We start from the raw sequence: 26900 nt of genomic DNA on the forward strand, positions 1-26900 counted from the left end.
GTAGATTATTATTTATGTGTCGCGAATTGCTATTAAGGCCACTAAGCTTGTTTTATATTTTAAAGTTTATTCCAGTTTAGTTCGTGTGTGCGCAAGGATGTGCAATAATTTTTTTTTTGGAATACTTATTTTAAAATTTGTGTTCGTAGGTCAATTTGGGAGTATGATGAAGTTGGAGCTTGTGTTCGCGAGTCAATTGGGGAGTATGATGAAATCAAAGCGTAAGCTCTTTTTACTTTATTGTAGTTTTTTGCTTAGCAAGTTTATATTATATAGTGGAATATGCTACTTATTTACTGGTCTATCCTAGAGTTTATATGTATTCTTTTACTAGCTAATAAAGTTTTGGGTAATACACTCTAATGATAATGGTGCCCCCGTCATACTCAAATCCTGGGTCCGCCTCTGAATATCAATATGGGCTCACAACAGATGACATCTGCTTTTGTTTAAATCTTTATCTAAATAAATACAATACTAAAATCAAGTCAATAAACAACAACCAAGATACAAAAGCTATAAAACTTGATCAAACACTCAAGAACACACTCACATATTCATAAAGATATATATAGTGCAGATTTATCATGTAATGAGCAGCAATTGGTTTAAAATTTTGGATTCAAGAATCTCTAGTAAAGGTATTCTTGGTGAACCCCAAATCTATTATTCAAATGATTTTGTTTAGGTTGAGCTTCTATTTTCTCTAAAATTTAGTGGTCTCTTAATTTTTTGCTATTTAACTTTAAGAATGGCTTCTCTTTCTATTTTTCAGACGCTCCAAATTATTTAAGAATGGTTGTTTAAGAATGACTGTCTCCATATTTTTCAATTTATGTTTAAGTTTCTGATTCTTGATATACAAAAAGAAGTCAATTAAGTATTTTGAGAAGCAATTTCAATTATACTGTGCTAGCAACGAACACTATATTTAAAGGTTAGTGAAAATATCAAGTATTAAAATATACTTAGATTATGCAACATAGCTAGAATTTATAAGTAAATGTTAGTGAAGATATCAAGTGGTCCTTTTGTAGAGTTATAGTATTAGTATTCAATAAGTTGTATTTGTTTTATTCTTGATTAAAGGGGTGTGATTGCTCTATTTATATTGTGTTTGTTTGTATTCTTGATAGACTCTTAAATTTATTGGACTCGTTTTTTGTAGGAAATTCTTGTTCTTATGAATTGAGATGGACGTATTTTTGACAAAGTTTAATTCTTCTCAACCAAGTTCTACTCTTAGAAACAATTCCTCTCATCTTATAGATGAGTTTGATGAGAAATTACTCAATCCCGATCCTGGAGAGATGAGTTTGAAGTTTGTATTTTGATTTAAGTTGTGCCTTCTTTAGTTCTCTTTTTGGGACAATAGTAGATTATTGTTTGTATGTCGCGAATTGCTATTAAGGCCACTAAGGCCACTAAGTTTGTTTTACATTTTAAAGTTTATTCCAGTTTAGTTCATGTGTGCGCAAGGATGTGCAATAATATTTTTTTTGGAATACTTATTTTAAAATTTGTGCTCGTAGGTCAATTTGGGAGTATGATGAAGTTGGAGCTTGTGTTCGCGGGTCAATTGGGGAGTCTGATGAAATCAAAGCGTAAGCTCTTTTTACTTTATTGTAGTTTTTTGCTTAGTAAGTTTATATTATATAGTGGAATATGCTACTTATTTACTGGTCTATCCTAGAGTTTAAATGTATTCTTTTACTGGCTAATAAAATTTTGGGTAATACACTCTAATGATAATGGCGCCCCCATCATACTCAAATACTGGGTTCGTCTCTGATGAGAGGGAGCTCGTGGAGCTGAAGCCCTAATATTCCACAGTCATCTTTCCTTGATAGTGAACAGAAAAGAAAGAAGAAAGAAGGAGACAGAAAAGAAAATTGGAAATTTCAACGGTGGCTTGTAGTTTCTTACTTAGCTTTAGTACTATTTAGCATGGCATAATTCCTTAATAGTAGCAACTTATGCACGTTTAGCAAAGAAAACAACATCAACAACAACAACTCGGTAAAATTTCATTAATGGGGTCTGGGGATGGTAGTGTGTACGCAGACCTTACCCCTACCCTGAAAGAGTAGAGAGGTTGTTTCCGAAAGACCCTCGGCTCAAGAAAACAAAAAGACAAAAGGACAAAAGGAACAATGTTAGTAACACCACATCAATCATAGGAAAAATAGGAACACCATGAAATCCAAAAGAAAGATGCAAATCAAAGGGAGACAATATTAATATCACCACAGCAATCATAAGAAAAGTAGAAACACCATGAAATCCAGAAGAAAGATACAAAGCAAAAGCGATAACTAGTAAATAGGACCTGCATTGAAAAGCGAAATAGTAAGACACGACATTGCCACTAGCTATCTTAGACAAAAACCCTACATGGCTAGTCCCACAATGGTATGAAGTAAGGCACGACTCAACTACCTCCTAACCTACAACCCTAATACTCGACCTCCACATCTTCCTATCAAGTATCATATCCTCGAAAATCTGGAGCCTCGCCATATCTTGCCTGATCACCTCTCCCCAATACTTCTTAGGCCGCCCTCTACCTCTTCTCGTGCCCTCCACAACCAGCCGCTCACACCTCCGTACCGGAGCATCTGGGCTTCTCCTCTGAACATGTCCGAACCATCTAAGCCTCGCTTCCCGCATCTTGTCATCAATAGGTACCACGTGCACCTTCTCCCGAATATCGTCATTCCTAATCTTATCTACGTTTAGCAAAGAAAGAGGAAAATAATTATCGAATAATTGATGTTTGTTTCTTTGGCGAGGGAAATAACATTTAATACGTAAGATTTTCGCTTAATCATTTGCATACAAAAAAATTGATTGTTTTTTACTAGAACTAGAAAATTAGGTATGCTAGATATATTAAGATAAAGAGGATGTTTGGGTGAAGCTTAAAAAGGTGGTTTAAAAGCAAAATCCTCCACAATCAGAACAAGAGGAGCGTATGTACGTAAGTTAGGGGTGTTCGTCGGTCGGTACAGTACGGTATTTAGATATTTCGGTTCAGTATTTTTGATATTTGATTTCTTAAAATATTATACCAATACCGTACCTAATTAAATTCGGTATGGTTCAGTTTTTCTCCTTTCGATTTCGGTTTATTCGGTTCAGTAACTTCGGTTTATTCGATTTGAATATTAATTAGTGCATAGAGTCATAGATTGTAATATTCTTTATTAAAGTACTCAAAAGTACAAAACTAAAAATGTTAGTTGATAAAAGTTGTCCAAAATTAGCAAATATCAACCTAGAGAGACAAAAATGTACATAAAAGAATAAATTTGATCAATAAAAATGTCATGTTACTTGCTTAGAGTTAATTGATGAACTTAGACAATAAAGGAAAGTAAAATTTTAGATTTTTTATATTTATATTATAATTAATAATATATCTATTGTGTAATGTAATTTATATTTCGGTATGATATCGGTATTTCGGTATTTTATTTTAAAATACCAAATACCATACCTAATACCAATTTCTTTTTAAAACAGAAACCAAATACCATACCGAATACCAAAATATCAAATTCTAAATACCAAAATTTTTGATTTTGGTACGGTAATTCGGTATTTACCAAATTATCCACAATCCTAATGTAAGGAGTCCGGAACCAAAATGTGATTCTTTTGAACTCAAAGAACTAAAATATGTGAAAAAAAATATAGAGACCAAAATATGTATAACGCCCTTTTAAAGGGCGCTATACCTTAACGGTCGTTTGCCCGTTAAGGTATAGCACCCTTTTAAAAGGCGCTATATATATAACGCCTTTCCTTACCGCGCTATACATATTATGTGAGCCCACCAATAATTATTCTGGGCTTAACTGACATAATAATAATTCAACTGGGTATAATGCCCTTATTTAAAGCGCTATACCTACCAAAATTGTAACCCCGAATTGGTTTTTGCCTTATTTAAAGAGGTTGAAGATTTTCTAAAAATTCATTTACAAATAGTCTCAAGTTTTCTAAAATATTTCTTCGTTAAGTTATTTTGCATTTTGTCGTAATGTCTGAAGAACGAAGAATAAGGGATTCATTATATTGGGGGGGTGAGGTTGTGGTTGCGAATAACTCAGTAACCTATAGTATATCTCCACAGTGTCATGTTAAGTTGTCACTTATAATGGAGTACGATACTGTAACGACCCGACCGATCGTTTTGATCCCTAGCACGTCGTTCAGCGATTTGAGGCCCTGAGAAGTTTCACTTCAGGTATTATGACTTGTACGTGTGGTCGGAATTGAATTTCGAAAAATCCGGAGTTGGTTTAGAAAGAAACTTCTCGTTTCGGAAGCTTTAAGTTGGAAGAATTTACTAAGGTGTAATTTTTGAGTAAACAGCGTCGAAATCGGGATTTGAAGGTTCCAACAGGTTCGTATGATGATTTTGGACTTGGCGTATGTTCAGATCAGGTTTTGGATGACCCGGGAGTATTTCGGTGCCTATTGTGGAAGTTGGCATTTTTGGAAGGATTTCATAAATTTGGGTTGAAGTGAATCTCAATGCTATCAATGTCCATTTGGAATTCTGAGTCTGGAAATAGCTCCATATGGTGATTCTGGTATTGGAAGCACGTCCGGATGTACATTTGAAATTTCGGGGTCATTTGGCGAAAGTTTGAAATTTGAAGGTTTTTGAGAAGTTTGGTTGGGGTGAATTTTTTGATATTGGGGTCGGATTCTAATTTCGGAAGTTGGAATAGGTCCGTGATATCAATTATGACTTGTGTGCAAAAATTGAGTTTAATCGGACGTGATTTGGTAGGTTTCGGCATCGAAGGTAGAAGTTTGAAGTTTTAAAGTTCATTAAGTTTGAATTGGAGGGTGATTCGTGTTTTAAGCATTGTTTGATGTAATTTAAAGGCTCGACTAAGTTCGTAATGTGTTATGGGACATGTTGGTATATTTGGTTAAGGTTCCGGGGGGTCCGGGTGGGTCCCGGATGGTTAACGGAGCAAGTTTTAGACTTAAGGAATGGCTGAAGTGCACCAGTTCTGGTATAATCGCACCTGCGCAAGTTTGACCGCAGGTGCGTGACCGCAGAAGCGAGGAAAGGGTCGCAGGTGTGGTTTGGGCGAAGCTGGGCAGTGACTGCGGGTGCGAAAGGTTGTCCGCAACTGCGAGGTCGCAGATGCGGAGGTGCGTCGCAGGTACGAGATTGAGAGAAAGCCTAGGGGCGCAGGTGCGGAAGCATATCCGCAGATGCAGATGCACATCTGCGCATGGGAGACCGCATATGCGGAAATGGGCTGGAAGCCCTGGATCGCAGAAGCGATTGGAGATCCGCAGAAACGGGACCGCAAATTCGGTCAAGCAATCCGCATAAGCGGAAACTGGGCAGAACATAAGGGATCGAACTTGGTCATTTTTTCATTTTCATTTGGGATTTTTGGAGCTCGGTTCTTGGGCGATTTTGAGGAGTCTTCATCATGTAACACAAGGTAAGTAGTTTCTTACTTGTTGTGAGCTAAATGTAAAGTTTATATGTGGATTTAAGGAGGAAAATTTGGAAAAATTATGGAATTTTTGGTAGAAACCCTAGAATTGGTATTTTGGATTTTGACCACGAATTTGGGTATGAAATTGAGAATAAATTATATATTTGAGTTCGTGGGGTTATGGGTAATGTTTATCCTCGAGAAATTTTGAAATTCAGGCACGTGGGGATGAGAGTGATTTTATTGACTTTTCGAGCGGAGTTGGGAATTTGTTTAAATCGAATTGTTGTGAGTATTAGAGTATATTTTTATGGGTTTGCACATTTATTGACTAGTTTTGGAGCGTTGGGTATCGGTTTGAGTTGTTGGAAAGGCTTGGGAGCCGGCTGTGGAACTTCGGAGCGAGGTAAGTCTCCTTTCTAACCTTGTAAGAGGGAATTAACCCCATAGGTGAAATAATTCAATATGTGCTTCTATTTGTGGGGGCTACATACGCACGAGGTGATGAGAGTCCGTACGTAGCTACTAATATGTTTATGTCCGGGTAGTCTAGGACCCAGATCATTTTATAATTGCGATGCTTGCATCCTACTTGTTAATTTAAATTGCTTAAATCATATCGAAACTTGGTAAAGGAACTTTAAAAAGGTTAAACTTCATGTACTTGACCGTTAAATGAGAATTAAAAATTTTGGAATAATTTTCCATAATAAATCTTGAATTTGGTTGTTTAATGTGTATTTTCTCTTTTGTGGGGCGGGCTGAACGCCTCGACAGATTAAATAATTGCATCTATGGTTCGTGTCGTTCGACCCTCGGCACTGCACAGTTTAAATATTTATGTTGGATCGGGTAGTACGACCTCGGCATGATTTGCGCATGATTGAACTTGATTGCTTTGGAATTTGCAATAAATGATATTGCCTCCTTGGCCTGAGATAAATTGTTAAATAATGGAAAATAAATTTGAAAATTTCTTATGAACAAAAGAATTGTTTACTTATTTCATGACATTAAGCTTACAATCATTCTACGTAATCCATGCCTAATCATATCATTGATATTTTATTTATCGCCCATAATAAGTGTCGAAGTCGATCCCTCGTCACTACTTCTTCGAGGTTAGGCGGGATACTTACTGGGTACGCATTGATTTACGTACTCATACTACACTTGCTGCACATTTTGTGCAGGTGCATATATGTCTAGTGGCCTTGTGGGCGCAGAGGCACGGTTATTACGGGGACTTAGGTGAGCTGCATTTCACGTTACGATCCGCAGCCAGCAGAGTCTCCTTCAGAGTATTTATATTTCCCCTGTCCAAATTTGTATTTCGGACGGATGTTGTGTTTTAATTTACGTTCCTAGTTGAGGCTCATGCACTTGTGACACCGAGTTTTGGGGTGGTTATTAGTTGTCCAGTATTGAAATTGTTAAAAATATTATTATTTATTCTGTAAATTCCATATTTTACTATTTAATTGAAGAAAATATGATTTCAAAAATATTTAAAATTAGAACCAAATTAAGTATTTATTTTTACCTTGCCTAATAGCGGTGTCCGGCGCCATCACGACCTCTAATGGATTTTAGGTCGTGACACATACATTGGTATCGTTGTTGTGTAAAAAAAAAATGAGTGTGAGAAAACGCTCGACGAACCTTAAAGTAACCAGAAGATATCTGTATTCTGTCACTCCGCAAGGGGTTGCTTGTTATGCTGAGTTTAACATCAAGGACGATGAAACTTTGAGAGATTTTTTGAGGACTTCGGATGAATACCGGGAATTTCTTGTGAAAACAATGTTGGAAATGTACGTCAAAGTTGAAGACGTTTGCAATAATGAGGTTGCGCAAAGCAAGGATATCCATCAATCATCGGGTAGTTATTTTGGAGCAGTTTTAGCCGAACAGGTTCCGGCTGAAAGAGTTTGGCCTGATCTAAACTTATCTCCACGGGCGAATGAGGAGCGAGGAAATAATTTTTCTCCTAGTTTACATAATCCAAAGACGAGTAGTAAACTTAAATTTTCCTTTGTGTTACGATATTTATTTTTGATGTATTGAATTTGTATTAACACTCATATATTCCACAGGGGGTACCGGCCAGATATAAATTTTACAAGTTATGAACCAATGCCGAGTTGGAATATGCCTAGTTCTGATGTGTTGGATCATAGTGGTCCATTCGGGAGTTATCACCAACAGGATAATGTCCATCATGGGATGTCAACACATTATGATTTGTAAGTGAACTGATATAGCTATATGTAAAGTATTTATCAATTTAAGTAACTCATTATTTTGTTGGTTGTGCAGTGAAAACGAGCATCCTGAAGGTCCCGTCCTTACTCAATTGCCCGAAGACAACATATTTAATCGGGATCTGGAAGATGCACAGAGTCAGGAAGAGAATAGTAATCATGACAACAATGCCGATGAGTCTGGAGATTACACACCCTTCCCTGATGAGGGTGATGATGAGGAGGAAGAGAATGCTGGACCTGATTTGACGAGGGAACATGCTCCGCCCATCGTTAGACCAAGAGTGTACGAGTCCCACGTATCATTTCATTCAAGGGAGATTCCCTAGCTTGATCATTTTCCAAGTATGCCGGATGTGGATGCCCTCCCAAGGGATATTGACGAAATTCGGACAACAATGTGGGATGAATCTAGAGCAACGGTGCTGTCAAAGGACATGCCTTTTCCCGATAAAGCGTGCCTAACCAGGGCGGTGCTAATGTACATCGTAAAAGAGTGTCGTGAGATCACGGTACATGACTCATCTCCAGATGTATACAAGGTAGTCTGTCATAGATGATTTACGGTTTGTAATTGGATGCTGCGTGTGAGGAAGAAGAAAACAAATATGTGGGTTGTGGCTAAATACATTGGCACCCACAATTGTGAAATGGACACATTCAGTGGGAATCATTTTAACTTGAATGCTGACTTGGTTTCTCTTGTCTTGATTCCACACATTGAAGCGTCCATAAGGTACAAGATCAAAGAGTGTATAACATCCGTCCACCAGAAATATGGGTGAACCATTACCAAAAGAAAGACATTTCTCGGGCGCAAATGTGCATTTGAAATTGTTTATGGTAACTGGGATAAGTCCTTTGCATCTCTACCTAGGTACATGGATGCATTGCAACACTTTAACCCCGGGACTGTTGTTGAATGAAAGCTTGAGCGAAGTCCGAAAATACCAGAACATATATTCAAATATGTGTTCTAGGCATTTAAACCAGCAATTGATGGTTTTCGCATTGTGGGCCGGTAATATCCATAGACGGCACTCATGTCTATGGAAAGTATGATAATAAGTTGTTGATCGCCGTTGTAGTAGATGCTAATGGAAGTATATTCCCTTAGCTTTTGCTATTTGCGCCAATGAACAATGGACAAATGGAATGTGTGCGTCTCCGGTCGCCACCGCTCTATCAGGGCCGTGATCAACGACCAATCCAGCTACAGCCGGCCTATCTCCACAATCCTATAAAAACTCATATCCTGGAGGCGTCTGACTATACAGAGATGGAGAGGGTGGCCCCTAAGAAAGTCCCACATATCGTCTACTCTCCTGGCGCGGAACGTCTGGGCCAGTAACTGTCCCTCCCATATATAGGACAACATATGCTCGCCCTGTAGCAACAGTAGCTCTAGTGTGGCAGGTCCGGGATGCAAAGGCGGAATCTCCATGTCGGCTACTGTAAATTGAACAATATTAATTACATTATTTTACTTTAATATGTTAGTTTTATTATTTTACATGTTAGTTTTATTATTTTATATGTTTGTTTGTTACTCACTTATTTTTTACTATAATAAAATTATATAATTAATTTTCATAATTATACAAAATTTAATTATTAAATATTCACATATGGGTTTCGGGATCGATATTTGAGGCCCAGTAGCACCAAGGTATCCTGAATTCTTGTGTTCATGATGAAAAATATTTTCCGATTTATCACTCAATAGGTCTGTTATTTTAAATGTTAGTTTATTATTTATATGTTAGTTTAATATTGTATATGTTAGTTTTATTATTTTATATGTTAGTTTTATTATTATATATTTTTTACTATAATAAAATTAAATAGTAATTAATTTTCATAATTATACAAGATTTAATTATTAAATATTCACATATGGGTTCCGGGCTCGATATTTGAGGCACAGTAGCACCGAGGTATCCTGAATTCTTGTGTTCATGATGAGAAAAATTTTCCGATTTATCACTCAATAGGTCTGTTATTTTAAATATTAGTTTATTATTTATATGTTAGTTTAATATTGTATATGTTAGTTTTATTAATTTATATATTAGTTTTATATGTTAATTTTATTATTATATATTTTTGTTTATGACTCACTTATTTTTTACTATAATAAAATTATATAATTAATTTTTATAATTATACAAGATTTAATTATTAAATATTCACATATGGATTCCGGGCTCGATATTTGAGGCCCAGTAACACCAAGGTATCCTGAATTCTTGTGTTCATGATGAGAAAATTTTTCCGATTTATCACTCAATAGGTCTGTTATTTTAAATGTTAGTTTATTTAACTACAATGATACTACGCTAAAGGGCACTATATTTTACTATGCTAAAGGGCACTACATTACAAATACGAGCACTAAATTAGGCCACAAGATACCACTACAGGGAACTAAACTAACAATTTATCTATTTGACTAGTCTTTTAGCAAATAAATAATCTAAAGCGGATAACAATAACATATTAATTTAATAAAAAAAATAATCACAAAAATACATATACCACAGTAAAAAGTAACTAATTAAATTTTTTTTTAACAACTATTAATAATTTTTCTATTTTATTATTTTTTTAGCAAACTAATACTATAGTCCGGATAAAAAATAACAAATTAGTTAAATCGCAAAACAATCACAAAAAAAATATAGAGCACATTAAAAACAACTAATATGTATTTTTTATTTGAGTTTTAATAAAAACTAAGTCGGAATACCTCGATTTAAAGTTTTTGAAAAGTTGAAGATTTGGTGATTTGGAGCCGAAACGAGCAACCCACTACTAGAATACGCCTTAGTTAGGATGTGGGACCGAGAATCTATACTTTTTGTGGGACCGGTGGGCTCTACTCGAGCTTTTTTCGTTGACAATGGGGGACCGCTATTTTTTTGTTTTTTTTTGGGGGGGGGGGGGGGAAGTTTCTGGTTTGGTGGGGAAGGGAAGGGGGTGGGTTTTTATGTGGGTATAGCGCCTTTTATTAAGACGCTATAGTATAACGTCTTAATAAAAGGCGTTATATCTTCCGGCTCTTTTCACGTTCAACTATAGCGTCTTTTAAAAGGACGCTATACTTTAACGGACAAACGGCCGTTAAGGTATAGCGCCCTTTAAAAGGTCGTTATATATATTTTGGTCACTATATTGTTTTCTCACATATTTTGATTCTTTGAGTCCAAAAGAACCACGTCTAATGTAAGTACATACCAATGAGTTGGCTGTAACACATGCGTTGTTTTCCTCACTAAAAAATTTCCACCGCCATCATTAGGTGAACAGGCACTGTTTTTTGCATAGGAATGTCACATATCATAATCAAGATGGTATGATAAAATGGTGTATCAGCGAACCTAAATGGCCACGTTGATAAACACCAGTAGTATCTTTATCATATTCTTTTCAAGTCAAATCTTATGAAATATTAATGATAATTTCATAGACTGGCCTTTGTTTCCTACAAAACTGCAAAGATACTCTTGTGTGTTGATTACCAAGATGCTATTTTCCGAAAATATAATCAAGATTGAATAAGTTAATTTTGGCGTGATAGTGAAGCAGCAAAATGACAAAGAGTCACTCAGCCCACTTTGATTAGACTTTTGTTGGGGCGTGGCGTAAGACAGTGGTCTTAGTCTTTGCCACTCGGCCCACACTCACTGTTTCTCTACTGTTCCTTTTCAGAGTTTTCGCAAAAGAGTTACAATGGCATCTAATTATTATTTGAGTGCAAGTAATAGTAAACTTCTAAAATCTATTTATTTGAGCAGTGTTTTTTAAAAGTACTTTTCAAAAAATATTTTTGGTGAGAATCAGTTTGTGTTTGGCTAATTAATTTAAAAAGTACTTTTGAGCAGTAATTAGTGTTTGGTCAAGCTTTATAAAACTGCATCTAATTGTATTTTTCTCAAAAGTACTTCTCAGAAAAGTGCTTTCGGAGAGAAGTTACATTTTCCTGCTTCTCAAAAACTGCTTTTGCTTCTCCTTAAAAGCACTTTTTTCTTCTAAAAACTTGGCCAAACACCTCAATTTTTGGCCAAAAGCACTTTTGGCCTCCCAAAAAACTTGGTCAAACAGGCTATAATAAAGGTTGAAAGTCCGGAGAAGAACTGAAAACAAAGTAATAAATGGGTGCATGGGAATCTGACAAACAATTTGGGCAAAATTCTCAAGAAAGCTAAAATTTACACAAGTAATTATAGTGATGCTCTCTGGCCGTGGAAAGAGTTGACTTCTTCCTATAAAGGATAACGACTGATTCTTATGATAATTAAAACATAGGAAAAAATCAGCGCGTCAAATTTAGTAATCGATGTAACTAATTCAAATACTAGAAGCTTGATCATAGAATGTTGAAAAAGAGTTACAATGACATTTAATTTGAGTGCAAGTAATAAAGTTTGAAAGTCTAAAAATATCACTGTAGTTTAGGGTATGAGAGCAAAGGGCACTTGCCTCCCAAATCTGAGTCTCTTTCTTTCATAACTTTTTTCTTGTTTCGTGTGATTCCCATTGCTTAGCACGATTGTGCTGTTTATTGTCTAAGGGCTGAAGCTAAGTAGCAGTCAGGCTAACTTCGCTGCCCTCACCGAACCCTCAGAAAAATAGTTCCGTGACAACTGGTATCAGAGCAAGGTTAATCGACCATGGCAACTGATGGAGATAACGTCAATTTAGATAACATTCGTGGAAGAGACGAGTCACCAATAAAACGGCAGAAACCAAAGAAGAGAGGAACAATCAAAGCGCGAGATCCCGTCATAGCCTTAACAATTGGGGCGCCAGTTCTTAAGCTGCCCCCACAACAGGTCTGCCTCAAATCTCTTAAGCGTAAGAATGGGTCTCACCGAAGCTAGTTTAGATGCTTTAAACCAGCACATAGGAGAAGTTGAACAGAACTTTCGCTCGCTTGAGTCTACTACTCTAGATAGACTTGATGAAGTCAAAGAGACGATAGATCAAGCGATTTTTGAGCACACGGAAGGACTGACCAACCTTAAGCTTAAGCTGACCGAGGTTGTATCAACGTTACACGGGGAAATCGAAGCCCTAAGACAATAACTAAAGGCAGTAGAGTTAGCCGGTGGCACTGGTCATGTGATAGTGCGTGAGACCAAAATCGAGGGCCCAAAACCGAAGGAGTTTAGGGGCGAACGAAATGCTCAAGATGTAGAGAACTTCATCTGGAAGATGGAAGACTACTTTGAGTACCTTTGCATCGTTGATGAGGCAAATGTGGGGAAGGAAGAAAGCCGACATGGAGAAGGGAATTTGCTCCATCAAGAGCTGAGAACAGTTCAAGTTCGAACTGAAGCGCCAGTTCTACCCCCTAAATGTTGTCAATGAGGCACGTAGGAAGTTGAGAGAGCTCAGGTAAACAACTTCCATAAGTGAGTACATGAAGGATTTCACTAAACTCATCCTGCAGATTCCGAACCTTGCAAGCGATGACTTGCTATTCACTTTCATTGATGGCCTTCAAGACTGGGCAAGACAGGAATTGCAGCGACGTCAAGTCCAAGACGTCGATGAAGCTATTGCGGTGGTTGAGTCCTTAAATGATTATAGGACAGAAGCCACAAAGGCAAGGGACACCAACTTCCAACCGGATGGAGACCATGGATATCGGGACAAGGGAAAGCAAGTTGCTGCCCCTGATCGCGATTCCAGAGAACAAGGCAACAAGGTGCACTGGCGCGACCAGTACAACCAAAGGAGGACGGAAGCTGGTCCCCGCAAGGGTTGTTACATCTGCAAGGACACTAGTCATGGCTACAAGGGTTGTCCTTCTTTGAAGAAACTCGGTGCCATAATTACGGCCAAGGACGATTTGTGTAACGATTTGTGCCTGTGTAACGATTTGTGCTATCCTAGTACTCTTTTAGTTTAACTAATCAACAGGTTACAAAGCTTAGCGCAAATTATTCTACTAATTTTGATCACTAATTAAGTTGCAGAATTAATATTAAATTTAAGTTTATTAAAACATAATCCATTAATACCAACAGAGGAATTTGGCGAAAACCCATCCTTTCGTTTGAAACTTTAGTCAGATATCAGATTAGTCCATAATATGTACAGTGAAGTATCAATAAATCTGCTGATAATAGATTTATCTTTTCTATTATATAGAAAAGGAAAGATGGTCGACCAAGGGTAAAAGAGTCATTTAACACATGTCATAAAATGTATTGTACGTGTTCACTCAGTGCCGATTTCACTTTCATTCTAATACCAACACTCAAACATAATTCTAGAAGTTTTATTCTTTCATCCCTCTTGTTAATTCCAACCAACAACAAAGAAATTAAATATGATTCCTTCAATAAACATGGATGGCTCTTTGAGTTCTCATCATCGTTTCATTTGGGTGTGGTAATTTCAGGTTAGTATTTGTATCATTTTGCCTTAATCTTCTTCAGATTTTCTTCAAATTTTTTATTTTCATGGCTAATTCATGCTATTTTCTTTATTATACTGTCTGACTCTCTCTTTAATGTTCTTCGGCATTCATTTTCTTCCTTTGGATCTCACTATTGTTTGTTCTGTCATCTGTGTGTCCTATGTTATTTTCTATGCTTTATCGGTATGATGAAACTATTGATCTCTGATTTGCTGGAGAATTTCACTGATTAAATGATACAAGTAAATAAAAATCACCCTACAGCTTAGTTCTTAAATGATAGATATGAAAATATACCTTTTACGGCGGTAAAGTATGCTACAGTCTGCAAGGTTAAATCAGTCCTTTAAAGGATGACCTCTTATACATGATTTGTTCGTTCAATGGGATGCATTAGCAATTGATGATAGGATCAAGGCTCTTTGGTTCTAATGCATCGTTGGTTTGTTTATATAAGACCACATTTTACTAGAATTGTCCATTTGACTAATTATGTGGAGTTTTAAAAGACTTTCTGCTTTCTATAATATTTTGTTGATTTACATGGTACTTGAGAAATATGTTTTATATTTCTCAGCATTAAAAGCACTTTTATTACAAATGAAGAGTATTTTCTATTTAAATTTTAAACTTTAGTATAAGTCTATTAGTTCACTGATTTTTATATAAATCTGATGTAAAGAGCAGCCTAATGACTTGAGTTATCCCTTGATGGAGGAATATTCTTTTCTATTTTTTTTAGTACCTTCACGTGGACGTGGTTGACACTGATCTTAGCTGAAGAACTAGAATTTTTCTTGCTAAAAATGCAGGAAATCAACTACCGTTTGTTAAAGAATGAGTAACTCTTGATAAGGTACCACTAATATTACTATACATGTACATTATCAAAAAAAAAATTAATATACACATAATACCTCTATAAAGTTTTATTTGGCTTAAAGTTTAGTCCGTTGGAAAATTAGTAGTTGTATTACGTCCTATTTTGAATCGAGCGGTACTAAACAATAGACATAATCGGAAAAGAGATATTAATTGTCAAGGAATACATATGAAGTCCCATTTTTTTTGCAATGTAGATTTATTTTTATTTTATTTTTTATTGCATCTTTTTTAATGAAGTCCATACTTTTATTGCACTTGCTCTTAAATCCGATTGACCAATCCGATTGACCTGAGTACCTTTTAAAACTTGTCGCCTTTGACAACACTGATAAAGACAATCATTTGATATCATATCTTTTTTCTCTATATTCTTTTAAACTTCTTGACTTTGCCGATCTTTTAGGAATGTTTAAGATTCATTCCCACTTAGAATTTATCTCATTGAAACGATTTTGTACACAAAAGATTGAAAATAATTTAATTTCCATGGTCATGGAAGACTCAACGCTCCTCCTTTGTCTCTTTTCAGAAAGGCTATCAACGATCTACCTTGATACCCTTTCTAAGATCCCTCAGCATTTATTTTCTACGTTTTTATGTTTATCTTTATGATGGTATGTAACGATCCGACCAGTTATTTTGAATATTATAACCTCGTTCCCCTATTTACTGCTCAATTTATGTCTTGCAATTGATTTATGACTTATCGGGTTAGTTGATTCAGGTCCGGAAGGAAATCGGAGTGAAATGAGACACTTAGTCTCACAATTGAAAATTTAAGTTAGAAAAGTGGATCGGATATGGATCTATATGTAAACGACCTCGAATTTGAATTTTGATGGTTCTGTTAGCTTCGTATGGTGATTTTGGACTTAGAAGTGTGTCCAGAATATTATTTGGAAGTCCGTAGAGGAATTAGGCTTGAAATGCCGAAAGTTTAATTTTTTGAAAAGTTTGACCGGGGGTTGACTTTTTTATATCGGGGTCGGAATCCGATTCTGAAAATTGAAATACCTCTGTATGTCATTTATGACTTGTGTGCAAAATTTGAGGTCAATCGGACGTGATTTGGTAGGTTCCGGAGTCGTTTGTAAAAATTAGAAATTTCAAAGTTCATTAGGCTTGAATTGAGGTGTAATTCATGGTTTTAGCATTGTTTGAGGTGATTTGAGGATTTGACTAAATCCGTATGATATTTTAGGACTTGTTGGTATATTTGGTCGAAGTCCCGAGGGGCTCGGGTGAGTTTCAGATGATTATCGGGTTGGATTTTGGACTTGGAACTCTGCTGAAATTTTTCTGATGCACCATCTGGTTTTCTTCATCGCGTTTGCGAGTGGAGCCTCGTGTTCGCGAAGTGGAACTGAGAGGCTGGCAATATTTGCTCTTCGTGTTCGCGAAGAGAAGCACGCGTTCGCGAAGGGTGGACTAGATGAGCATCGCGAACGCGAGAGGTGTTACACGTTCGCGAAGAAGAGAGGTAGCAGCTGAGGACCCCAGGCAATTGGTCTACGCGTTCGCGTAGGGGGTGTTGCGTTCGCGTAGTGAGAGGGAATGAAGCATCGCATTCGCGAGGGGTTGAACGCGTTCGCGTAGAAGGTATTGAGGCAGAGGCATTTTTGTGCTTCGCGAACGCGAGGGTGATGTCGCGTTCGCGAAGGAGGAATTTGGATGGGAGATATTTTGTGCTTTGTGAACGCGAGGCACTGACTGCGTTCGCGAAGAAGAAAAGCTTGGGCAGTGAGTTTAAGTTCTAAAAATGGGACTTAGTCCCATTTTCAGTTTTTGACGATTTGGAGCTCGGATTTGAGGCGATTTTGGGTGATTTTCAGAGGAAACAACGGGGTAAGTTATTTTAACTCGATTTTGGTTAAATTACATGAATCTATTATTGTTTTTATCAATAAATTAGTGTTTTGGGTTGAAAATAGTAGAAAACTTCAGACTTTAATTGAGAATTTGAAGGCTGAGTTGTGGTCGGATTTGAGTAATTTTGGTATGGTTGGACTCGTGGTTGGATGGGAGTTCGGATTTTGTGAGTTTTATCGGATTCCAAGACATGGGTCCCACGGGTGATTTTTGGGGCGTAATTTCGAATTTTTGGAAAATATTAGTATTTTGATATGGAATTAATTCCTATAATTTTTGTGAGCTGAATTAAATTAATTGTGAATAGATTCAGAGCATTTGGAGACCGAGTCCAAAGACGAGGGCATCCCGGAATAGGATTTTTACGCTGTTAAGGTAAGTAACAGTTTAAACTCTGGCTTTGAGGGTATAAACCCGGAGATTTGACATCACGCGATTGTTTGAAAGTGATACCCATGCTAGGTGACGAGCGTGTGGGTGTGCACCGCGAGGGATTAAAACTTGGTCCGTCCCATGAGGCTATGAGGCCTAATGGCTATTATCTGTGGTTACGTGTTTATTTGTTGTTGAACTTGTTTGCCTTCATGTTAGAGATCATGATTAGGCTTTATTCATGCTCACATTATTTGTACTCATTCATAAAAATTATTGTACATGCTTATCTCAGTCTCTATTAATTGCTATTACGCGGTGATACTTGATGTGGGTTGTGTTCCCTTATTGTTGATGATGGTGAGGCTAGTGAGGTACACGATTGAGTGAGGCCGAGGGCCTGGTTATGAGGATATTAATACCATAGCGCGCGAGTTGTCCACGTAGCACGTGAGTTGATCGTGCGGGTCCAGGTATTGATACCATAGTGTGTGAGTTATCCGCGTAGCAAGTGAGTTGACCGTGCGGATCCAAGTATTGATATGATGGCACGTGAGTTGTCTGTGCTTAGCATTTGGGCTTTGGGAGCCCCTCCGAAGTCTGTACACACCCCCAGTGAGCGCAGAGTGTTGAGTGTTTTGAGTATTGAGTGCTGAGTACGAGTGATGAGTGATAGAGTGACACTGCTGTGAGGTTGTATTTATTTGTGTTATTGCTGCATTTATTTGTTAAACTTTCTTGTGGCATTTACTAAGTTATGGAATTTACCTGTTTAATTCTGTTTATTTTTAAATTGTGAAAATAAATAATTAGATTGTTTTACTTAGCTCGTCACTATTGCTCAGTTTCTTAGTTATTTTTGTTACTTGCTGAGGTGGTTGTACTCATGCTACACCCTGTACTTTATGTGCAAATTCAGGTGAGTTAGAGAACGGCAATCGTTGAGTTCAGGCCGGCTATCTGTAGATATTGCAAGGTAGATGCTAGCGTCCGCAGGACCTTGTTACTCCTTTTATCATTTTTTCTTTTGGATTGTATTGACAGTTAGACAATTTCATTTCTTAGTTCATAGATTTAGACGCTCATAACTTAGTGATACCCCGATGTTTGGGGCTCGTTTCCGTATTTCAAAAATTATATTTAAAGTTGATTTAGTTTATGAGAAATTCAAATGTTAAAATATTTTATTAAATTCTTATAATCGATTTAGTAGTAATATTTTGGGAGGCGCCATCACGATCATGGTTAGAGTTTGGGTTGTGACATGGTAAAACCTAAATCTCTGCACGCATTTTATTGAAATAAGCAGTTGGGAGTTTAACTTTATTCGCTCCTGAAATACACTAGAAAAGCGGTTGATGTTGTTTATTTACTTACTGTTATTTCTATTTGATACATAGATTGCATAATTTTTTTAAACGCTAGCATATACTATTTACACTTTCGAATTAAGTACTTCATAAAATTGTACTATTCTTTGCTATTAAGTTTTATTTGTGACTTACAACACAATAACTATACAACACATTGTAATATTGTAATGAGATATTTTATATTCTGTGAGTCTATGTACTAAGATTGACGACAAACAAAAAAAGGATGGTTTAGTATGATTGTTGTGGAATGTATTTGATAACTGTGACATGGTCTAACTTTATTCTTTTCTGTTCATAAATTTTTACAAATTGAATGTAATGTGTTACAACTTGATGCACTTATCAGTGAGAAAATGCTGCAAATTGATAATAAGAACAAACTAAAAATTTGAGAAAGAAAAACATAATACGTAGACTGGGTGCATTTCATGCATGTAGCGCTCTTGCAGAACAGAATAATACAGAATAGTCATTGATGTTACTTGGTTTATCAAGCATTCAAATTTTAAATTGATTAACTTCTAACCGGAAGTTTCAAGATTAAGTACAATTTTAAGCTTACTATATCATAAAGGACATTTTTTGTTTGATTACATCTTCTCCTATGTAAGTTGAAATCTAAATTATTTTTATTTTTGGACTTTGGTATAGACTGATTATTCACCAAAGAGAAGTACAAAGGAGTTCGATGAGTGAGGTATGTATATTAGTCTTGAGCAGTAACAATTCCCTGAACATCTCTAGATTTAAAGAATGTACTATGTGGCAATCTTGAAGAATTTGTACTCTGAACAAATAACTATTTGGTTTCTTTGAGTATCTAGTTTATGAAACTTCAGTTTGGTACTTGTAATGTTATGAAGTGAAAATATAGGTTCTTTTGCCTTCTCATTTTTCCCTCCTTTTTGTGATGAGTAATAAAAAGAAAGTTTATAAAAAATTTAGTACCTATAGTAAGATAATGCTGAGATGATATAAGAATATTTCAGTATAAGTCCATATTTTATTTTATAGTGGTGATAGAAATTGTATCAATTGTATTACTTCATAACCGTGTATGTTCTCAATAACTAATGAAATTTTTAGTCATTTGCTACTCATATGATTGAGCTTATTTCTTTCTTTTATTTGAGCATAAGTGAAATGTATTGGCCAATTTTTTGGAGATTATTTGCATTAAATTTCGGCATATCGATACAGTTGTCAGAGTTTAGCTTATCAAAGAAAACAATAGGGCAAATATATAGACGGTCTCTTAAACTTGGCTCCAGTTTTTATTTTGACACCTTAATTTAGCGCTTTTCCTATTGAACATTTTAATTCTATTTTGGTGTATACCATTTAAACACAACGCATGTCCGGCCAAAGGAACGTTATGTCCACACATGATAAGCGCGTGAATGTTATTAATATTTGCTTAGGTGGATATTCCAATGATAAAAATAAAACACACTCGTTAGACCCACTTTAAAACACCCGATTTTTCTATTTTTTCTCTCAAGAATGCCTTAATTCCTCTTTCGTCTTCTTCCCTTGCAAATTCGCCATTTCCCTTTCTATTGAAGCTTAGGTGCCCAAGCTTGAATCGTGATCTGATATCTTCCTCATCTTTCTCGTTTATCAGTTCCATATCACAAAAATCAACAACTTCTCGCAATGGAATGGAAATTTGCCACTGTGGATTTAATGCGCCTCTGACTATATCATGGTCATCTGCAAATCCAAGTCGCCGATTTTATGGTTGTAAATTGGTAAGTCGGTCGTATTGTTTTTGTTAGACCCTTGAATTTCTTAATAAAGAAATCTGTTTTTAATTATTTTTGGCCGCATTTCTTTTTGAATTTTGTAGGGTCGAGGTGGCTGCAAATATTTCAGATGGCATGATGATGAAATTCCTGACCAAGCTAAGAGGGTTATACGGGGTCTGTTGAAGAGAGTCGAAAGAGCTGAGAAAACTGTTGCGCGGTTGAAGTGGTTATTTGTTGTGGTGGTGGTATTATTTCTATGGATTTGGCTTTGGTAATGCTGGTAGTTTGAAGAATAATGTAGTATTTTTATGATATGCTGGTGCTAATAGTGTTGTAGTTGCTGCTATTAGTTCAAGAAAAATGTAGTATGTTGGAAGTAGGTACTAGGAATTTGGCCTTTTGTTAATGTACACTATCTTGTTATGAATGAAATGGAAATGATCAATTTTTAATGCAAATTTAAGTTCAACTGCACTTCTATAATGTGTTATGAATGAAATACAAATTCATATTCATGAATTGAAAACATAACTGCCTAAATATTCCATTGCATAATGTGATGGACTAGCATTACATCCAAGCTAAAAAATAGAGCATTATTTTGGCCTACAAATTACAAAAAATAGAGTATTATTTTCCCAAACATATAACTGCCCAAACTAGTAAACTCTAATAGAGCATAACTGCCCAAACAAAAAACTGGTAGTGACATCTTAGATAACATAACTAAAAATTGGTCTGCTTCACAGTGTAGATGCAGCTGAACTTGTTTGACTTGAAGAACCTTTTTTCCTTGCTGCACTCATTTGCTGAAGTTGTGACCTTGTCATTGCATTTCTTCCTTTATACTTCAATATGGGGAGCTTAAATCCAATGTCTATGTTAGTTGCAGATATATCCTTGAATGTCCCAGCTGATATACCAGGCTGTAAAATACAATGAATTAGTAAAAAATAGAATAATTCCAGCCCACAAAACTGCATTATAATAAATTATACACCCTTACATTCAGGATAGTAGTTCCAGTCATAGTGTCAGTGAAAATCCCAAAATCAGTATGCATTGGCCTTTTATGTCCAATGGTTGCTTCATTAGCCGAGCCTCCTCCTAGTGTAGTTCCTCTTCCTTTTCCCCTACATAGTCTATGGCCTCTTCCTCTTCCTCTTCCTCTACCAATCCCAATTGATTGGTTGTTGCTTTGTCTTTTGACAACACTTGTATCCTCACATATAGAGGATGGATTGCTTTGTTGAGATGGTATTTCCTGAGATGATTTTGGTGGAGGTGGTGGCATATTTTGACTTTGTTGAGTAGCACTTCTTGGAACATGCTGACAGAAGTAAAAGAAAAGAATATCAGAATTGCAAAAAAAGAATGTAAAAGACAAAATTACAAATATCAGAACTTACCCCTTTCATGCATCCAAATTTGTTGTGTCCTGTTTGTTGGCAGTTTGAACAAGTCATCTTTACCCCTTTCTTTGATAGTTTACCATACTTTTTTCTTGGTTCATCTTTGGCTTTTCTCCTACATCTCTTTGGTCTACCTGGCATATGTTTAGGTTCAGGAGGCTCTATGGATGGATTTGTTGAATCCGACCACATCTTCATTTTGGGAATTGGTTGAATGAAATGCTGGTAAGCTTTAAGAAAAGTTTCCTTCCTATACCAGTGGGCAACATAATCATTGGGTCCATTTCTCTATCATAGAATGCACATACTGCATGTTGACATGGAATGCCCCTCAACATCCATGATCTACAAGTACATGTCATGGTCCTAAAATCAACAATGAATCTGTACACACCTTCATCAACTTCAAACCCATGTTCTGCATTCCACATAACCTTACACCTCCTAGAAAGGGCTTTGTTCTCTTCCAGTATCATCCTAGCCATTGGTGCAATGTCAGTAACCCAAGTCTCATCAAACTTCCTCATTTCAATGGTCTTATTCATGATTTTATGTCTAATTTCTTCCAACATAGTTATAACAGACTTGTGCCTAGGACCTACTATCCAAGAATTGAAGTTTTCACACATGTTATTCTCAATGACATCACACTTTGAATCTTCTCTAAAGTATGCCCTACACCAATACTCTTTATCATACTTCAACAAGTCTTCACATATCTTATAACCAAGCTTATTCATTGCTTCCAGTTCTTCCTTGAATTTTACTTCATAAGATGCTTTGGCACATCTCCAGAATTGTTTCCTCCTTTCTTCACCTCTCCAGTTCTTGGACCAGTTAGACCAAATGTGTATAGCACACATTCTGTGTTCTGCCATTGGTAGTAATTCCCTTATAGTTGGTACTAGTCCCTACAAAAAAAATAGTAATAATTGTTAGTGGACAGTATATATAAAGCAGGAAAAAGAAAAATTAAAAGTTGATTGTAACTTTACTTTTTGCATATTTGACATAACAGCTAAGCCAACACCATCTCCCAACTGTAAATCTGCAATCAAATATGTGATGAACCAGCTCCAGGAGTGTTTTGCCTATTGATCAACTACAATCCATGCAATAGGAAATATTTGATTGTTCCCATTTCTACCAACTGCAACAAGTAACTTACCCTTGCAGATTCCCTTTAGAAAATAGCCATCAAATCCTATAATCCTTTTGCACCCTTCTAACCATCCTCTTTTCAAAGCATCTAAACATAGATAGAAATAGACAAACAGATTCTTGCAAGGAATAGTCTCACTATCTTTTCTGATCCAGTCCATCCTCCAGTCACCCATGAATTGACTTATCACCCTACACTTAGCCCTGTAACAAACAGTCCTTCCAACATACAAACCTAACTTATCCCTGACCAAATTCTGAATCTCCCACAACTTAATATTTGGCTGGAAAATAATCTTATCTTTATACTTATTGGCAATGTACTTAGAAGTACATAATTTGTTCTTATTTTTGGTGTTGCACTTATGAGCTGGATGGTACTTCTTCACAGTAAAGTCACATGAATCTCCATAATTGCTTGCATACAATTCCCAGTTACACTTGGCTCCTTTACACTTAACTCTAACCCTATCCTTTTTATTAGGCCTAATTGTTAGTTGCACTTTGTTCTCCACAGCATATGAGGCTACTGCTTTTCTAAACTCTACAGCATTTTCAAATACCATACCAAGCTCAAAAATAGCAAGGTAATAGTTAGGGTCAAACCTTACCTTTTTAATTCTCCTTCTAGGAGGTAAGTCAATACCTCGTTCAGCTAAAACATCTAACTCATCTGTGCTATCATCACTTCCAATATCAGAACTCGTGTAGTAGTCTCCATCCCCTCCTAATTTTCCAGCAAACCTGTCCTCCTTAGATGGTCTGCCAATATCCTCAAAGCCTTTATCTATTCCAGCTTCTCCCAGAATAATCTCTTCAGTTGGAGTAGGTTTCTTTCTTTGTTTCTTCTGTTTTTTCTTCTTTCTTCTTTCATGCCTTAATGAAGTGAGCTCTTCATTCACATCACTATCATCTTCATCAGAAATGTTATCTAATTCAGACTCACTACTTGACAGATCTGATGCCAAACTAGCATCTATGTTTGTTGTTTCTTCAGCCCCTTGTAAATTCTCACCTGCAACCCCAACATCAGCTAGATTTTCTTCGGGCAGAAATGTGTTATTTGCAGCACTTTCTTGAATATTTATATCCTCTGAAACAGTAGATGTTGCCCTAGCCTCTTTATTTAATGTATTTTCACTTGGTTCAACAACTTCTGGCCCACATAAAAGGCCACATGGGACAGTCTCATCAAGCAACACAGGCTAATTAACTACATGCTTAATATACAAATCTATATAATCAAGATGATTAAGGTGACAAACTATATTATACAGTTGTTCATCATTTTCAATCAAGACAAAGTCATTAGATTTAGGATTAATTAAATAAAAACCCTCTACCTCAGTATAACCCATATCCTTTGCGTAGGACAAAAGCTCATAAAGAGAAAAGTGGTCCTTGTCTATCATGTGACCATCCTCACCCCTCTCTCCTACATATCTCGGGATATGATCCTTGATAATATGTCCACCATGGTGAAAATTAACAAGAATATATTCGTCTGCAAATATGTCTAGACCCTCAACTTCAGTCACGACCAACTCCACTCACCACCACGGTCAAAAGAAGCAAACGATTAATCATATTAGTAATATAATGGCCAAATAGTTGACGGACAGTTGAATCTAACTCAAAATCATGAAGATTCCACCAGGAATCGGTCTCAATGTAGTTTATTAGGCTAAAGAAAGGGGATTTTGGGTGGAAGATCAATTAAGTAAGGCGAGGTATGTGGATAAGGTAAAAATGGGGTTTTTTATCCGACCTAGATAAATAAACACGTGTCAGACTATTATTGGTATGTTATTCCACGTGGGAAGCATTTAAAAACACGCGCTTAAGTTTTTACAACCCGGTCATGCATTGTGTTTAAAGTGTTCAATAGGAAAAGAACTAAATTAATGTGTCAAAATAAAAACTGGAACCAAGTTTAAGGGGCCGTACACCTATTTGACCAAAAAAATAAGAACTAGCTCTCCAATTTTTAAGTAATTATTGACCGGTTTAATATCAAACCTTAACAATAGAGGGATTCCATACTCTTTTAAGAAAGAATTAGATTTATGATGCGTCCTAGATTGTAGTAATAATGTTTAATGACATTGTTCGATCTTCTCTAGAGGTATAAGCACTCATAAACATGATACATCTAGTTGATCATGTGGAATAAATGGCGGCAGGAGATGAGGAATTAAACATATTCTTGGACTTAATTTTATAAATGTTTAATAGAAAAGCATAACAAAATGAAATATTTGCTTAGTTTTACATACGCCATCCTAATATTTAATGCTATTTGGAGTCATAGATGTAAATACGACCAACTAAATATTTAATAAATATGCTCCCTTATCAGCTTAATCATTTGTGCATCTTACTTTTGCTTCTAATTTGTAGGCTTAATGGCTTTCTAAACACTCATATCATTTAATTTTTTCTTTTTAATTAGGAACCGTAATTCTCTAATGGGATTTCACTGTAATTAATAATTTATATAATTCATTATAAAAATGATAATTTTATACCAAACTTATTTATGTTCTGAGCTATGATTTGTGATAATGATACTATTGGGTATTTGTAATAATTTTTAAAACTTGTGAGTATAAGTCATGTTATATATTTTTTCAAATAAAAAATAAAATATATTTTAAAAAATCATGTCCAAACACTCTTCAAACCAAACTTCACCCAAATCAAATTTTTTAAAACAAATTTGAAAATCTGTGACCAAAACGCTAGATAACTAAACTTCACCCAAATCAAATTTTTTAAAACAACTCTAAAAGATAAGATTAAACTTTTTGTGTGTGCACTTGTGTGGTACCAAACTAGCTCTCCTAAAAACTAGGTTAAATTTAAAACTATTTTTGTAATTAAAACCTTGCGTACGTAACTGGTCCGATACCATTTCTTCATTGGGTTATTTTGTTGATCATAACGATTATACAATATATCAATACCACACGCTTCTCTTAACAAATTTTGATATATGTTATTTTTAACTGATTATATTGTAAGTAAGAGTTTATATTCAATTCCTACTGTAACTCAACATGTTTCAAGAACAGACGAGCTAATGAGAACTACGATAAGGGCTATGGGAGAGGACGGTACAACATATTTATCAAAAAAAGGTAAAACTTTTCTGAAGAATGTATGGAAAAAAAGTTCTTAAATACTAGTGTATAGTTGTTTAAAACATTGTTTTTCTTAAAACATTGGAGTTATTAGCTTTAGTTAGAAAATCCGTATTGACTGGCAAAAAATAGAATTTTGATGTCTAGGCTCTACCAGAATCTTCACCCACTAGTTGATAAAATAAAACCAAATTTGAGATTGTGAAGAATAATAAAAATGAAAAAAGAAAAAGACATGAAAGAATGCTCCCTCAGATAATCATAACATAAATTCTCTTCAAAAACAAATTTCGGAATTAGCATGGACAATCTTATATCATCACAGGGAATACCCAATTTTCCAGATTTAGCACACACAAAAACACAAAATAAATTGTAAATCACAAAAGAAATTTGTTAAAAATTTAATCTTGACTTTGAATGAAGAGAAAACTAAAGAAAAAAGAAGGGCGAAGCTCAGATGTATGTGTTGGAAACGGAGTATATTCCCGGACCTTAACAAATAAGATCTCATAATGAGCTGGGAAATGTTATCATCATTGCAATCGCCCTCTATTTTACGCAATAGAACAAAAATTGAAACAAAATAAACCAAACAGAACTAACAAAAAAAACAATGAAAGGAAGAAGGAAACGGGGAAACTATCTCAGTGAGCTGCAGAGACGGTTGAAGCTATCAAAGGAGGAGGAGGCGTCTGGTTTAAATAGATTACGACTAGGGTTTCCACAGCGGCTGGTGTTCCCCAGTGGGGGCTTACCGGCT

At 35.8% G+C, this 26900-nt stretch overlaps 1 long non-coding RNA gene and 2 other non-coding genes across 3 annotated transcripts; 1 reads left to right on the top strand and 2 right to left on the bottom strand.

Moving 5' to 3' along the window:
• The first annotated feature begins 13938 nt into the window (after positions 1-13938).
• On the top strand, positions 13939-18460 carry LOC142173289 (uncharacterized). The gene is made up of 2 exons (XR_012702940.1): positions 13939-14153; positions 18217-18460. It is a non-coding gene; the product is annotated as an uncharacterized LOC142173289 (long non-coding RNA).
• Positions 18461-26381: 7921 nt separating this feature from the next.
• On the bottom strand, positions 26382-26467 carry LOC142174029 (small nucleolar RNA snoR53Y). Its single transcript, XR_012703389.1, has one exon. It is a non-coding gene; the product is annotated as a small nucleolar RNA snoR53Y (small nucleolar RNA).
• A 118-nt stretch (positions 26468-26585) lies between these two features.
• On the bottom strand, positions 26586-26687 carry LOC142174025 (small nucleolar RNA snoR69Y). Its single transcript, XR_012703384.1, has one exon. It is a non-coding gene; the product is annotated as a small nucleolar RNA snoR69Y (small nucleolar RNA).
• Between the last annotated feature and the right edge of the window lie 213 nt (positions 26688-26900).

This window comes from Nicotiana tabacum, chromosome 19, assembly GCF_000715075.1.
Source record: "Nicotiana tabacum cultivar K326 chromosome 19, ASM71507v2, whole genome shotgun sequence".
Taxonomy (NCBI): domain Eukaryota; kingdom Viridiplantae; phylum Streptophyta; class Magnoliopsida; order Solanales; family Solanaceae; genus Nicotiana; species Nicotiana tabacum.